At 45.3% G+C, this 14,537-nt stretch overlaps 1 protein-coding gene across 4 annotated transcripts in view; it reads right to left on the bottom strand.

The window, feature by feature from the left end:
- Nucleotides 1-14,537, bottom strand: part of LOC123374091 (olfactory receptor 52K1-like) — a 236,777-nt gene that overhangs the window by 110,638 nt on the left and 111,602 nt on the right. The window contains exons 3-4 of one of the 4 annotated variants that reach the window (XR_006581004.1): nt 8,852-9,386; nt 7,806-8,210 (exon numbers count right to left, since the gene is read on the bottom strand). The exons of the other annotated variants lie outside the window; for them this stretch is intronic. The gene's annotated coding sequence lies outside the window, so the exon portion shown is untranslated. Of the gene's footprint in view, nt 1-7,805; nt 8,211-8,851; nt 9,387-14,537 lie in introns of those variants that run through there. 4 annotated transcript variants of the gene reach the window in all.

Here is a 14,537-nt window from a genome sequence, read left to right as displayed (position 1 = left end):
TCTCGTGCCATTTGCAATTACTTGGGGAAAGACCAAAGCAGCACACAGGCGAGCAGCATAGGGACCGGGGCGGAAACTGCAAGCATGTAGTAGATGCACCTTTGCTTCCTTGTTTACCCTCAGGAGAGAGATATCTGCCACAATGTCCCCCATCTGTGGAAAAGCGTGGGAAACTTTAGAGTGTTGTCCCCTGAGAAGTGCCCCGCGACCCCTTTCACACTGCTTTTCTCCCACGCACAACGTCCCCCGCCCCTGAGAACACTCACCATGCTTGTAGTGTTCACCGGCATGTGTGCTTGTCAAGGGTCAGCAGGAAAGTGATAGGAGTGTTACCAGCAGTGTATTTTAATGTAGCGTTTCAATGCTGCCCGTGTACTTAACAATAATGCTTCTGTTTATTGTTACTTGTGCTTCACCAGATATGTCCTTGAAAGGAGGCAGCCCCTCCACTCCAGCCGAGTGTCTCCGCCGGATTAGAAAGTGCCCAAGACGGAGCAAGGAAGATATGTTCCGGGAGGTGCTGCAGTACTCTGCTGCAGACGACAAGCAGGAAAGAAAAGAAATTGAGCATACGCTAGAGATGCAATGGAGATGCTGATAAAAGTTTTGGAGTGGCAAACCAACATGCTGCAGTCCCTCCTGATGCTCCAGACTGAGCCTCCAGAATCAGCCCATCCTCCCCTTCAGCACATTCACAAGTCTTTGCCATGTCCTCCCCAAACTCCACCCGCACATTCCTTTCCGATTTCTGGGACTTCTCACTTCACCGTTCATTCCTCCTCTGCAGACAGCTTTTCAAATGAAAGCTGGAGTTATGCTCAGCTGTGTGTGTGTGCATGGTGTGGTGGGGTATTTGGCAATAAAAGCAAAGTTATTTGACTATTAATCAGTCTTTATTTGTTTCCGTTGAAGTTATGATAGCAGATGGCAGCAGCAAAGCAGCAGGCAGTTGTATCATTTCCTTACACTGAACCCTGGGCCTGAACAATCACAACTGCTTCCCACCTACCAAAACTGGACTTAATTCTGCGTTACAATCCCAAGCATAGCAACAAGCATTACTCGTTCTCATTTTAAAGACAGAAAGCCTCCCTGATTCGACTTGCCCCCCATCGTGCCCCTCTAACAGCCTTGGTATCTGGCTGCTCAAAATCAGCAGCAAGTGTTCGGTCTCAGCAGTGCACCCCGAGGAAACTTTGCACCCTTACTGTGACGGGTTGGATCACAGAAACCCTCTTGGGAGCTGCCACCCGATGTGCCGACTACTTCTACCCCTGCCTTCCCTGCCAGCTCAGGACCCCAACACCCTGACTTGCTGAGCCAGACACACCCGTCTGCTCCAACACAGACCCAGGGTCTGAATTACTTGCCCCCAAGCTGCAGGTTTACCTGAGAGCAGCTCACAGAAGTGTTCCTGCCTTTAACACTCAGATGCCCAACTCCCAATGGGGTCTAAACCCAAATAAAGCCGTTTTACCCTGTATAAAGCTTGTGCAGGGTAAACTCATAAATTGTTCACCCTGTATAACACTGATAGAGAGAGATGCACAGTTGTTTGCTCCCCCAGGTATTAATACACACTCTGGGTTAATTAATAAGTAAAAAGTGATTTTATTAAATACAGAAAGTAGGATCTAAGTGGTTCCAAGTAGTAACAGACAGAACAAAGTAAGTCACCAAGCAAAATAAAATAAAATGCCAAATCAATGTCTAATCAAACAGAATACAGATAATCTCACCCTCAGAGATGCTGCAGTAAGTTTTTTTCCTCAGACTGGACACCTTCCAGGCCTGGGCACAATTCTTTCCCCTGGTACAGCTCTTGTTCCAGCTCAGGTGGTAGCTAGGGGGATTCTTCATGATGGCTCCTCCTCCCTTTTGTTCTGTTCCACCCCTTTATATATCTTTTGGATAAGGTGGGAATCCTATGTCCCCCTCTGGGTTCCCACCCCCTCCTTCTCAAGGGAGAGACACCAGGTTAAAGATGGATTCCAGTTCAGGTGACACGATCACATGTCACTGCAAGACTTCATTGCTCACTTGCCAGCACACACACATACAGGAAGACTTACAGGTAAAACAGAGCCATCTGCAGTCGATTGTCCTGGTTAATGGGAGTCATCAAGATTCCAAACCACCATTAATGGCCCACACTTTGTATAGTTACAATAGGTCCTCAGAGGTATATTTCATATTTCTATTTTCAGATACAAGGGTGGTACGTTTATACAAATAGGAAGATCACACTCAGTAGATTATAAGCTTTGTACTGATACCTTACAAGAGACCTTTTGCATGAAGCATATTCCAGTTACCTTATATTCACTCATTAGCATATTTTTATAAAATTATAGAGACTGCAATGTCACGCTTACCTTCACAAATATTATACAATATGCAACACATGGGTATGACCAGAGGAATATTTTCCTCATTGAGGTCTAACCTGTCATAAAGGCATCGCGAGCACACCTTTAATCTGCCAAATGCACATTCCACGGTCATCCTGCTCCTACTCAGCCTATTGTTGAAATGCTCCTTAGTGATATCCAAGTTTCCCATGTACGGCTTCATGAGCCCTGGCATTGAGGGGTTTGCCAGGTCTTCCAGGAGCATTATGGACATTTTGACATCCCCTACGGGGATATTCTGGCCTCAAAAGAAAATCCCCACTTTCAGCTTTTTGAAAAGGTTGGTGTTCCTAAGGATACATGTGTCATGCACTTTTCCAGACCATCCTGCATTGATGTCAATGAAACACCAGCGGTTATCCACAAGTGCCTGCAACACTGTGGAGAAGTACCTCTTCCAACTGATATATTCCATCGCAAGGTGTCGGGTGTGAAAATTGAAATATGTGTGCCATCTGTCACCCCTCTGCAGTTGGGGAAATCCATTTCTGCAAAGCCATCTACAATGTCATGCACGTTGCCAAGAGTCACGGTCTTGCGCAGCAGGATGTGATTAATGGCCCAGCACACTTGCGTTAACGCAGCCCTAATGGTCAACTTTCCAACTCCAAACTGATTTGTGACTGATCAGTAGCAGCCTGGAGTCGCCAGCTTCCACAATGTGATCGCCATGCACTTCTCCACCGACAGCACAGGTCTCCTTTGGGTGTCCATGCACCATAAGGCTGGGATGAGCTCAGTACCCAATTCCAGGAAGGTGGCTTTCCACATCCAAAAGTTCTGCAGCCACTGCTCGTCTTCCCGGACCTGCATAACGATGCGATTCCACTAGTTTCCCGAGCCCAAAAGCAACATTCCACCATGCTCACCCATTCTGTGAATGCCAAAAGCAATCTAATGCTGCTGTTATCCATGTCAAACACCATGCCAGGCAACTGTGGCTCCCGTTGCCTTCACAACTTCAAAACTTATTCCAAGGCCATTCATGATGTGCTACTGACAGCTGGCAGAGCAGTGCCAGATCTATTCCTGCAGATGGAGGTGCCGAGCTGAGCAGAAAACAAGGAACATTGAAAAATGCTGTGAACTGGAGACGGAAACACATGGAATGCTGGGATGGAAAATAATGCATCATGGGACATTGAGCCCAGAGCCATGATGTACCGTGATCCGCTCTGCCTTCCCACAACACCTATGTGCACAAGATGCAGAACTGAATTGTGTGATAACTACCCACAGTGCATTGCTCTCACTGTCGCTGTGACTGCCCCACGTGTGGACGCGCTACGCCGAAAGAGAAAGACAATGTGAACGTGCTTTTTTTGGTCGTTTTTCAAACTTTCAGAAAAAAAATCTGCCAATGTACATGGAGCCTTAGTGCAATGAAAGCCAGGCTACAGAGCCATGCTGTAGGGAGTCTCCCATTCAACTAGTTACTGAAAATCTGACAATGGGGAAAAAATCTTTGCCAAGACATGTGCCGGGGGAAACATTCCAACTAGAACACACCTCAGGGAAAAGGCTATGAGAAGGGTGTGGGGTCTGGAATATGCGACAGACTGAAAAGTCTGGGGCTCTTTAGTTTAAAGAAGAGACAAATAAGGGAGCACAGGATAGAGGAGAACAAAGTAAAAGAAAGGAACCAATTACATTGACATGGACAAACAGAGAACAGCTCCCAACCAGTAGTAGCGATCTACAGATACCCTTCCAAAGAGCTAATTCCCCAAAGCTGAGACAAGTTATGATTGGGAGGAAAAATGTAGACAGAAAAATGGGACTGGAACTCGAGAGTTCTTTAAGAAGAGTTTATGAGACCTAAAAAGCCACGATTCCACAATCAAGAAAGTGGAGAACTTTGGTTAAAAACCCAGTTCAGTAGCAAAGTGAAGGCAGCAATTAAGGGGGGAAAAGCCACATATAACAAATGGGAAAAAGGGAAAATAGCTAGCAAGCAATACTAGCTGGAAGTTATGAAAATTGATACAGGACGTTAAAGACATCGGGGAAATCCATGCTTTGCAGGGCGCTAAGGAGAACAAAAAGGAGGTTATTAAGTATTTTAAGAACAAAAGAAATCCTAGGAAAGGTAAAGGCCAATTCCTAGAGGGAGAAAGGAAACTTGCTAATGTTGCGGAAAAGGTAGATGTGTTCAAGAACTATTTTTGTTCTGCATTTGGAAAGAAGCCGTATGAGGAGTGCTGTGTGCAATTCTGGTCACCGCTCTGTAGAGAAACGGGAAAGGATCCAAAGGTGAGCGACAAAGATGATCCAAGGGATGAAATGCAAACCATAGAGCAAAGGCTGAAGGAACTATTTAGTTTGGAAAAGAGGAGATTAAGGAGGGACATGATATTGGTCTCCAGACACTTGAAAGGTTGCCATAAAAAAATGGAGAAATGTTGTTCTCTCTTGCCACAAAGGAAAGGACAAATGGCAATGGGATCAAACTGCAGCAGAGCAGATTTCAATGAAATCTCAGGAAAAATTTCCTAATTGTAGGAACAGGAGGACAATGCAACAGTCACCTAGGCAAGTTGTGGAAGGTCCTTCACTGGAGGTTTTCCAAAGGAGGCTGGAGTCATCTGTCCTGGATGGTTTAGACACAACAAACCCTGCATCTTGGCAGGGGGTTACACTAGCTGACCCTTGCAGGTCCCGTCTCACCCTGTCTACATATATATGAACAATGTAAAATCTTAGTGAAGACCAGGTCTTAGCCAAACACAAGTTATGGTGCTCAATACAAGGGTAACTGGGTTAAAAGTAATGGCTTGTGTTATACAGGAGGTCAGACAGGATGATCTAATTGTCCCTTCTGATCTTAAACCCTATGAATCTATCGATAAAAAAGTAGATGAGGCATTTATATTTACTCTGGCTCATAACACACGAACAGGGGAACATTCAATTACATTGTACATTGAACATATAACACTGAGAAAAGAAACTTGTTTATATAATCCATATTTGGCCATGGCACTCCTTGCCACAGACTTTATTGGAGCAGAGAGCATAGCTGAATGGGATTCACAAATGGATTGGCCATTGTAGATGGTGCTGGTGGCTAGTTAAGGCTGTCTGACACCTTCAATTAGGAGACTTCATTTTCAGTTGGTTATAAATTTGCCAAACTTTAACTGTTTGGACTGAAATTTCTCACACTGGGTGTCTGCTTCCGGCTGAATTGTTTTTTGAAAGTTTCAGCCATAAAGGTTCAGCCAACTTCTCGAATGAAGCCAAGGGATAAGACGTCTTGCCCAGGTTGAAAAATTCATATAATTATTCCAGTGAGGAGCCATAGCACCTCCATGCTTTCCATCAGAAAGTCAGGCGAGAGGCCCCTTCCCCCCACCACCCTGTTAACAGCCAGAGCCCCGAAATGCAAGAGGAGGAGGGGAAAGTCCCTGTGCATTAACTCACACACAGCTGGCTCCTGAGATCTTTACTCAGTTCTTACTCCAAGGGGATATTTGCCTCAGTGGCAACCTTTCATCCTGAAGGATTCTCTGTGCCACTGAAATGCAGCCCTCTCAGGGCTGGAGGCCATCAGCCAGGGGCAGAGCAAAGAGCAGCATTTTGGCCAGTGATACTGGAGCAAACTCATCCCCTGTGGCAAGGGCCCTGGTCTGGCTAATGGCTATGCAGAGTGGAAAGGACCACGGACTTACTCTCTATCCCATCACACCCACATTGCACTGGGTTTGTCGAGCAGGTGAGCTCCTCAGCAAGAGATGGGTACCTGTGAATTCTGAGCCAGACGTGTCTTCCCTGGGAATCCCCTGCAGGCAGCTGTTTCGCACACCTCTCTCACCCCAGCATCTGCAGCAGCTGCCCACGCCGAGAGCTGACACAGCAGGGGTGCACTGTTTATAATATAGCTGTGTGCAATCCCCGGGGGGTTCATTCGGCCTCTAGGGGAGAAGCGGCATCTGAATGGAAATTGTCTGGAGATTGGAGACACTCTAGCCAATGTCTCGCTTTCAATGTCTGTACTTCTGTGCTATTTATCCAGCTTTAGGAGTAAACAGTAATTAAGGGACCTTCCCAAAGGAGGTGAAAACTCTTGGGCTCTCCACTGAGTCAGAAAGGAATTGGCTGCTCTGTGTATATTTTAAAAGTGTCATTGATTAGTAAGAAAACCAGGGATAATGGCCAGCTCTCCACAGGGTCTAATACTCTGTAAATACCCAGTATTAATGGGTAGCTAGTAGTCAGAGAGATCTGGAGATGGATGGCTGAAGGGAGATACGAACACTTTCTGCAGGCAAATGGGGCTATCGCTAAGGGATCAGAGATCAGTAATTCTCATCAGTAACTATCATCATACTGTGCAGCACCTTAAATTGAAGGATCTTGAAAACACTTAGGAAAGGAAATTGGCTATGAAGCCATTATACTGATAGGTAAACTGAGGCAAAGGGAGACGTGACTTGGTGAAGGTCACACAGAGAATGACAGACAGAGCAACATGGAAGAAATCATTGCCAATTATCATGTCAATAGGGTTATCTTCTACTACCCCCCACTGATCATACAGCTTCCAAACCCTCCCTTTCTATGTGCACGTTAGCCAAAGGCAAAAGGGTTTTGTAACCACCAAATAATAAAACCTCTGCCATCTGTACTGTCATATGTCACCTTGTTGCACTACACTCCTCCTAATCACAGAAATTTCTGCCCCTGTTTCTTCCCACGCAAGGTGTTCCCTGCCATTAATGCTGACAGTGCTTCATCCCTAGTTGTGCAGAGGCTAATTTTACAAACCTAGAATGATAAGTGACAGCTGCCTGAGGGGCTTGTGCGCTCAGAATCTCAGCATTCACATGGGCTATCTGCTGCCTGCTTCCTCTGAGCACAGGGAATTTATTCCTCAGGTGATCAGTGAATTACAATGGTAGCACCTTCTGGACTCTCTTGTTTTTCCAGCAGATTAGGGTTGGGGATTAGAGGAATGGGGTAAAATGTGACCATGCTTTCCACCAATTGTAAACCCCTCTGTCTGTAGTTTATTTACAATAGAGGTGTGTGTCTGCTCAAAATCATCAGCTAGAGAAGCCATCTCATCCACAGTTTTCAACTTTTTCTTCCACAGACACTATTTCACATCATCTTTATATATATTTCAGAAGTGCTCTTGAGAAACAAGGTGAAACATTCCTTCAAAGCATGTAACACCTTTACCCCTTACCCATTTTCCCATCAAATCTTTCATTTTGTTTACATATTCCACGTTACATACCAGCACCCCTCTTAAGATTCCTAATTTTCACTCTATATGTTTCAGGGGTAATCTAAAATTGTTTCAAAACCATTTCTTTGAATTTACAATAATCTAAAGCACCATCAATTGGCATTTTATTGACTATATCCAGTGCTTTACCAGTTAAATTAGCAACGATAGTGGGCATCTTCTGGTCATCAGGAATCTTATGAATCACACACAGCCTCTCAAAGGTAGTCAAGTATTCAGCAATATCCCCTGCCTCATTGTATGCAGGACACGGCTGTTCCCATTTGAGGATTTTTGGAGAGGTGGGAATCAGTGAAGTGGGAAGGTTCTAGTTCTGCTTTTCCAGGAAGTCCAAATGGTGATTCTGCGCTCTCTCTTTCTCCTCAGTTTCTTGTTGTTTTGGTTCCATAGCCCTTCTGTGCTCAGCCTCCTCTCTGGAAGCCTCTGCTGGGTTTAGCTGCAAAATTCTCCTATGTTCTTTTTCTACTGCCTGCAATCTGAATAGCTCCGATTTCACTATCATTTTGCTGTTTTCACTCATCTTGGTGCTTTCCTGTCTGTATGTCCTTTTCCCAAAATAAGCAAACAGAAAATAACACATAATCTCTTTGACTGATCTCCAGCCACCACACTTAAAATCTCACTTAAAAGCTCTACACCAGTGTAAGAAGTGGAAATCTCACTCAGAACAACAAAATTGTGCATTTCATCCTGCTCGCTGTGCCAGAATTTCCCGCCGTGAAACCCGGAACTGGGGTACCGCTGAGCCCTTTCGCAGACTAATCTGAATCCCCTCTCACACTGTGATTATGTGAAAAGTTGCAGACCCCTCCAGGTCCTGCACTCACACAAACATTCACAGGCAGGGACACACCCGGATGAGTGACATGAATGGTTTCGCCAGCCACTCATGAACCAACAATAGAGAGGCTCCAGCCAGTTCCCCCCCAGCTCTCCAGTCTAGGACCCCAGAGCTGTACCGTCCTGCCTTGGTCAGAATCCTGACCAGAGTAAGTTTATTACCCAGTCCGTCCCTCCCTCAATGTGGAGAGCACAATGCACCAGCCCCTCTACTTGAGCAGATTTTCCTTTTGCATTTCAAACAACCCACTGTATTAGGTAAAAAACATAAAACAGATTTATTAACTACAGAAAGATATAATCACTTAAAATCTAAGTAATAAATGTACAGATCAAAGTAGATTACCTAAGAAATAAAGCAAAATCGCAATCTGAGTTCTATGAAGTAGACAGGGTGTGAATCAAACAGTATCTCACTGATGGTATAAACAGTTCACCAATCTTCCATTCATGAAGTGGGATTTCTCCTTTCCAGCCTGGGACCAGCTCCCCAGTCAAAATCTTTTCCCTTTAGCCGTGTTTTGAGATGTTGAGTTGTGGGGGGAGTGAGCCCAAGTGATGATGTCACTTCCCCCTTTTAAAGCTTCTGCCAGGTGCAGGGAATTTCATTGTCACAAACAAAGCCCCCAGCACAGTTAGTGGAAAAGTACAGGCACAAGATGGAGTCCGGTGTCACATGAGCTGGTCACATGCCCTTGCGTGCTTCAATGAGTCATAGCAGGGGCCATACCTGTATTCTGGCTACAAAGTCTAGAGGAAAGTCCATCAGGTGGGGATAAGCTTCTCCCATGGCCCATTGTGCTCATTGATAGGCCATCAACTTGAATAGTCCATTCACAGTGTGCTGGCTCGACTGGATGTAAACTACCTTGTGGAAGTTACTACAAGAACAAACACATTTGAAATACAGGTACATAGTCAATATTCATAACTTCAGATATAAAAATGACATGTATACAAATAGGATAATCATATTCAGCAAACTGCAGCTTTTCCATTAACACCTCACATGGCAACTATGTAAAAGTGGTGAATATGGGGTGCCAGGTGTTGTTTTGGGGTACAGCTTGTCACAGCAAAATATCTATCAAACCAGAGCTCTCTGAGATCTAATTTTCTATTTTTATCGAGGACATACATCGTGTCCTGAAAAAGACTATGTTCTGGTCTGTACCACAGGAGAAAAGGAAGCCAAGCTACAGAGCAAAGGCAATTGAAAGAGTGTTTTCCCCACTACCCATCACATATGCAATATGTGACCCCGTGAAAATGTCCCTCTCACTTTCCTTCTTCAGTGAGTGTCACCTGCACTTCTTGTTTGTCAGACCTCAGCCTCACACACATCACTGGATCAACAGACCTTTCACCACTGTATCTCGGGAGCCGTTCATCCCATCAGGCATCATCATCATCATCCTCATGGCAAATCCCAAAGGAATGCAAACCGAGCGCCTCCCGGATTGATCTTTGGGAAGGTCTTTCACTCTAGCAATGTGTCCTCAGCAAGACAGCTGCCAAAAACTGACACAGTGCTGATGGGAGCGGTTGTGGGTTCAATATATCCTCACTCCTGATCTTGTGCTGCTGATCTCAATACAGAGAAGCTGCTGGAGACCATGAGCATTGAAAACATCAGCCCAGAGTTCCTCAGCCTCCCACAGTTTTCTTTCCCCATTGTTCTATAGAGCTGCAGCTTTGTAGCCTCATTCAGCCATGACATCCCCCCAAGGGCTGCACTGTATGAACAGAGCACCCACATCTTTCAAGCAGCCTCCTGCCCTGTCTATGTAGCTACCATCTGCCCAGCAATCCCTCTAGACAGGTTAATACTGAGCTGGTTGCTTTGCAGTTGCAGGCTGCTTGATGGTAATGGCCAGGGACTTAGTTTTACCTGGATTAATAACCAGACTAATGCGCCCGGCTTCTTGCCCAGCCAGATCAGCACTCAGCTGCAGCGGTTCACAGTGCTACACCTGCACTTGCCACTGAAGTGGACGGAATAACACACCCTTGAGTGTTTGTTACTGGCACCCAGGGTGGGATGCACATTAGAAGCGGCAGAGAGAGGGAGGCGCATATATGTGTGTGGGAAGTTAGAAAGGAAAGGAGAGAAAGGGAACCAAAATGGATGGAGAGAGTGAGAGAGAGAGATGGGACGATATCCAGTAGAACAGGGACTCCCTGCCTCTTCCATTCTGGGAAGCACTTTCCAAGGGAGAGACAAATCCTCTCCCTGACCCCAAACCAGCACTGCCTGGTTCAGGAAACGTTTCCTTCAGGGATTCTGGCTGGATCAGTCTGGGAACTGGAGCACTCGGGGAGACACTGAGGGCAGAGGAGAGTGGGCCACATTAGGTGGAAGAGAAGATCTTGTGGACACCTCCCTGCAGGTTTGGGATCACCCAGCTCCACTCCCAGTCCCCTAGCATCCATGCACCAGCTCCAGGTTTGCTGTCACAGCCCCACTCAAGCTCCCGCACCCGGACACCTGCCAGGCAGCCGTGTTTGGGTCCCACACACTGAACCCAGGTGTTTTTGAGTTGGAGCAGGTTCAGGCCCTAGTCCAGGGCTGGTTTTCCAGGCCCACTCTCGGGGTGCAGCTTCTATTCTAGCACCTCCCTCTGGGAGCAGAGACCTGCAGGCCAAGCGCCAGGGCCCTGAGACTAGTTTTGGCTGGGCTCCCCTAGACTCTCCCATTGCTTCAACACACCCTACGAGAGCTCCTCCTTGGGCGCGCTCTGTTCCCAGTTTCTCTCTTTCAGGGCACAGGATCGTTAAAGCGAACAGCCCCCGGCCTTGCAAAAGGGGCTGTAAAACAATCCCTCTGCTTTAGAGAGCACAAGAGATACCCAGATCCGGTTAAACACCACACAGAACAGCTGCCCACCATTCCCTGCTTCAGTGCCCTCGCTGCCCTGGGAGGGTTCTTTGGGATTTGGTCAGATCTTTCTAAGGTGTCCAGGAGCCACCTCCTGTGACTCCTGGCTTCTCTCCATCTGGAGTCTGTCTCTCAGCTGCAGCCATAGCTCTGCAACCAAAGAGTCCCCTCTGCCATCCTTGTGCCTCTCCTGCCCCAGCTTCTTCTGACTCATCCAGGTTCTGTATTTTTAAAGGGCTGGACAAACCACTCCTATCTCTGTTCCCTCTTCTGGGGAGGTTCCATTCCTTCCCAGCCCAGCCCTCAGTAGAGAAACTGGAGAAAACTGGTTTTATCTAGAATGCAGTTACTCCTTTCTTCTATCCGGGCAAGATCTTGTTAGGGCTGATAGTCTTAAATGACCAACCTATCTATAGATAGATACCTCTGTTGTGGAAAAATTGACCACACCTTTGAATTTAGAATCAGGCAGCCTGAGGCACTTTATTGGAGTACAAGCATGCATGCAGGGAGAGAGGTAGCGTTTTCCCCTATAAGGGTTAAGCTCCCCTCTGCCTGTTACAATTCTTATCACGCTTATAAAGGTTAAAACCGCAAATTAGCATTTTCTTAAAATTCCCTTATTTGGGAGTAACACTTATAACATAAGCAAGCTACTGCAATCTTCTTTCATATATGGTTTTTCCTTTTATTGTTTTTGGGCAGTTTTCGTTGGTGGTCTGCCAGTTTTAAGACCCTTTCTCTGCGGTTACTTATGCCAGCTAAAATTTATACAGAAAGCAAAAACAAGCTGAATACTCCTATCTTATTTCCTTCTTTCGGTTCCTTATTTTCCCTGAATGCCCTTTATACAGATAAACATATAAAAGCAAAAATGCAAACCTTGGCTTATATATATCACAGTTGTCTAGACTATAGGCCTTTAGGCCTACTATAATAAAAGCTGCAAGCAAATAATAACCTAGTCTAGACAGGAGGGGCAAATTTTCCCTATCATTCCCTCCTTTTTTATGCCTATTTTTATAGGCATCAACCCATTTAAATTTGAATATGCATTAGGTCCTGAATGTCTAGGTTAATAACTTTGATTTCCTGAAGGTTTTTTAAAAAATTACTTTTAGCAATGGGAGGCCTATTTAGGTTAAGGGGGGAGTCAGGGGGGCAAAGGTCCACATCTATTTCTCTTAATGGAACGAGGGTCACCCGGGGAGAGGGCTTATAAAAAATGGGTATTAAACGGGGACAACAAAAACAACAACAAAAACAAAGACAAAAACATAACAACAATCCGCCTAAGAGACCCCATAAAATGTACCTATGGGTCCGGGAGTATAAAATTTGAGTAATAAAACAGAGGACATCTGTGTCTGTACAGAGAGTTGTAACTCTATGGGTTGTTTGAAAGGCATGTAGTTTAGTGTTGTATATGTTTTTAAGGATGTGAATCTGCTCTTGTAGTTGAGAAATTTGTTGAATCTGTGGTAACAGAGATATTAAAGAGGAAAATCGATTATATACTAGGGTAGTTTAATTAACTGGAATAATAAAAGACAAAGAAAGTTGATTTTTTTTTTTTGCTGGCCAATAAATTGCATGTTTTGATCCAGTATGTAAATGATTTGTTACTTGCTTCTGATACTTTAGAAGCCTCTAAGGCGGACACACTTATTTTACTTCAGGCATTAGCTCAAAAGGGCCACAAAGCCTCTAAAGCAAAATTGCAACTTTGCTTGCCTTTAGTCCGCTATCTTGGACATGATATTTCGGCAGGGCAGCGAGGTTTATTTCCTTCACGTGTGCAGGCTATCCTTCAGATACCTAAACCGATCACAAAGAGGCAAATGCGGGGATTCCTTGGCATGGCAGGTTACTGCCGACAATGGATTCCTGGATATGCTTCTCTTGTTCGCCCTTTATATAATTTAACCTTAAATAAGGTATCTGATCCTATTTTTTGGACAGAGGAAGCTAAAAATGCTTTTCAACAAGTTAAATGTGCCTTAGCCCAAGCCCCCGCATTAGGTCTCCCTGATTATAAAAAACCTTTTACTCTGTACTGTCATAAAAAAAACGGTTCAGCCCAAGGAGTGCTTACTCAGTTGCATGGCAATAAAAATAGACCAGTGGCTTATTTTAGTTCTTTTTTGGATTCTGTAGCGGTGGGTTTGCCTCCATGTCTTCGATCTGTGGCTGCAGCGGCCACTCTTGTGGAGGCTTCAGCTACATTGGTGTTAGGTAATCCTTTAACTGTTGCTGTTCCACATGCGGTTACGGCCCTCCTTACTAAGGGCCACACTCAGCACCTTTCTAATTCTCGGCTTACTAAATATAAATTGCTGCTTTTAAATGCAGCAAATGTAACCCTAGTTAGGTGTCCAGTTCTTAACCCAGCCTCTTTGTTACCTACAGCAATTAATGGTGAGCCTCATGATTGTATATCTGTTACTGCTGAGATTATAACCCCTAAAGCTGATCTGCAGGATGTCCCCCTTCAAAACCCTGATTTAATATTTTTTGTAGATGGATCTTGCCTTAGGAATTCAGCTGGCCAGCTTATGGCGGGCTATGCTGTTTGTAATTTGTATAGTATTGTAAAGGCTTTTTTCCTTCCGACTGTTAAATCTGCTCAAATAGCCGAATTGTTTGCCCTTACCAGAGCTTGCCACCTGGCTACCGGACATTCGGTAACCATTTATACCGACTCCAGATATGCCTTTAAAGTTGTGCATGATTATGGGCAGCTCTGGAAATATAGGGGTTTTCTTACTTCTAGTGGTTCACCTATTTGTAATGGCTCCTATGTTTCAGCCCTTTTATTTGCCCTCCAGCTCCCTTCTTCTATTGCTGTAGTAAAATGTTTGGCCCACCGAAAACCCTGCGATGATGTTACGCGAGGAAATGCCCTGGCGGATGCTGCCGCCAGGCAAGCGGCCCTTTCCGGGTCTCTGGCTCCCACCGAAATATTCCCCCTTTGTGTACTTCAGCCTCTTTCTCCAGCTACGTCCTCTCAGGACCTTGCACGTATGCAGAAATCTGCACCTGAAAAAAAAAAGGTTGTCTGAAAGTTGTCTGGGTGCTCGAAACACCCAGAAAATGCTTTGTGGCGTGATCTAAATGGTCGCTTGGTTGCGCCCCAGGCTTTTCTTCCCTACCT

This window comes from Mauremys mutica, chromosome 1 (assembly GCF_020497125.1).
Source record: "Mauremys mutica isolate MM-2020 ecotype Southern chromosome 1, ASM2049712v1, whole genome shotgun sequence".
NCBI lineage: Eukaryota > Metazoa > Chordata > Testudines > Geoemydidae > Mauremys > Mauremys mutica.
Note: the sequence above shows the minus strand (reverse complement) of the source record. Positions and strands in the feature narration are given on the sequence as shown.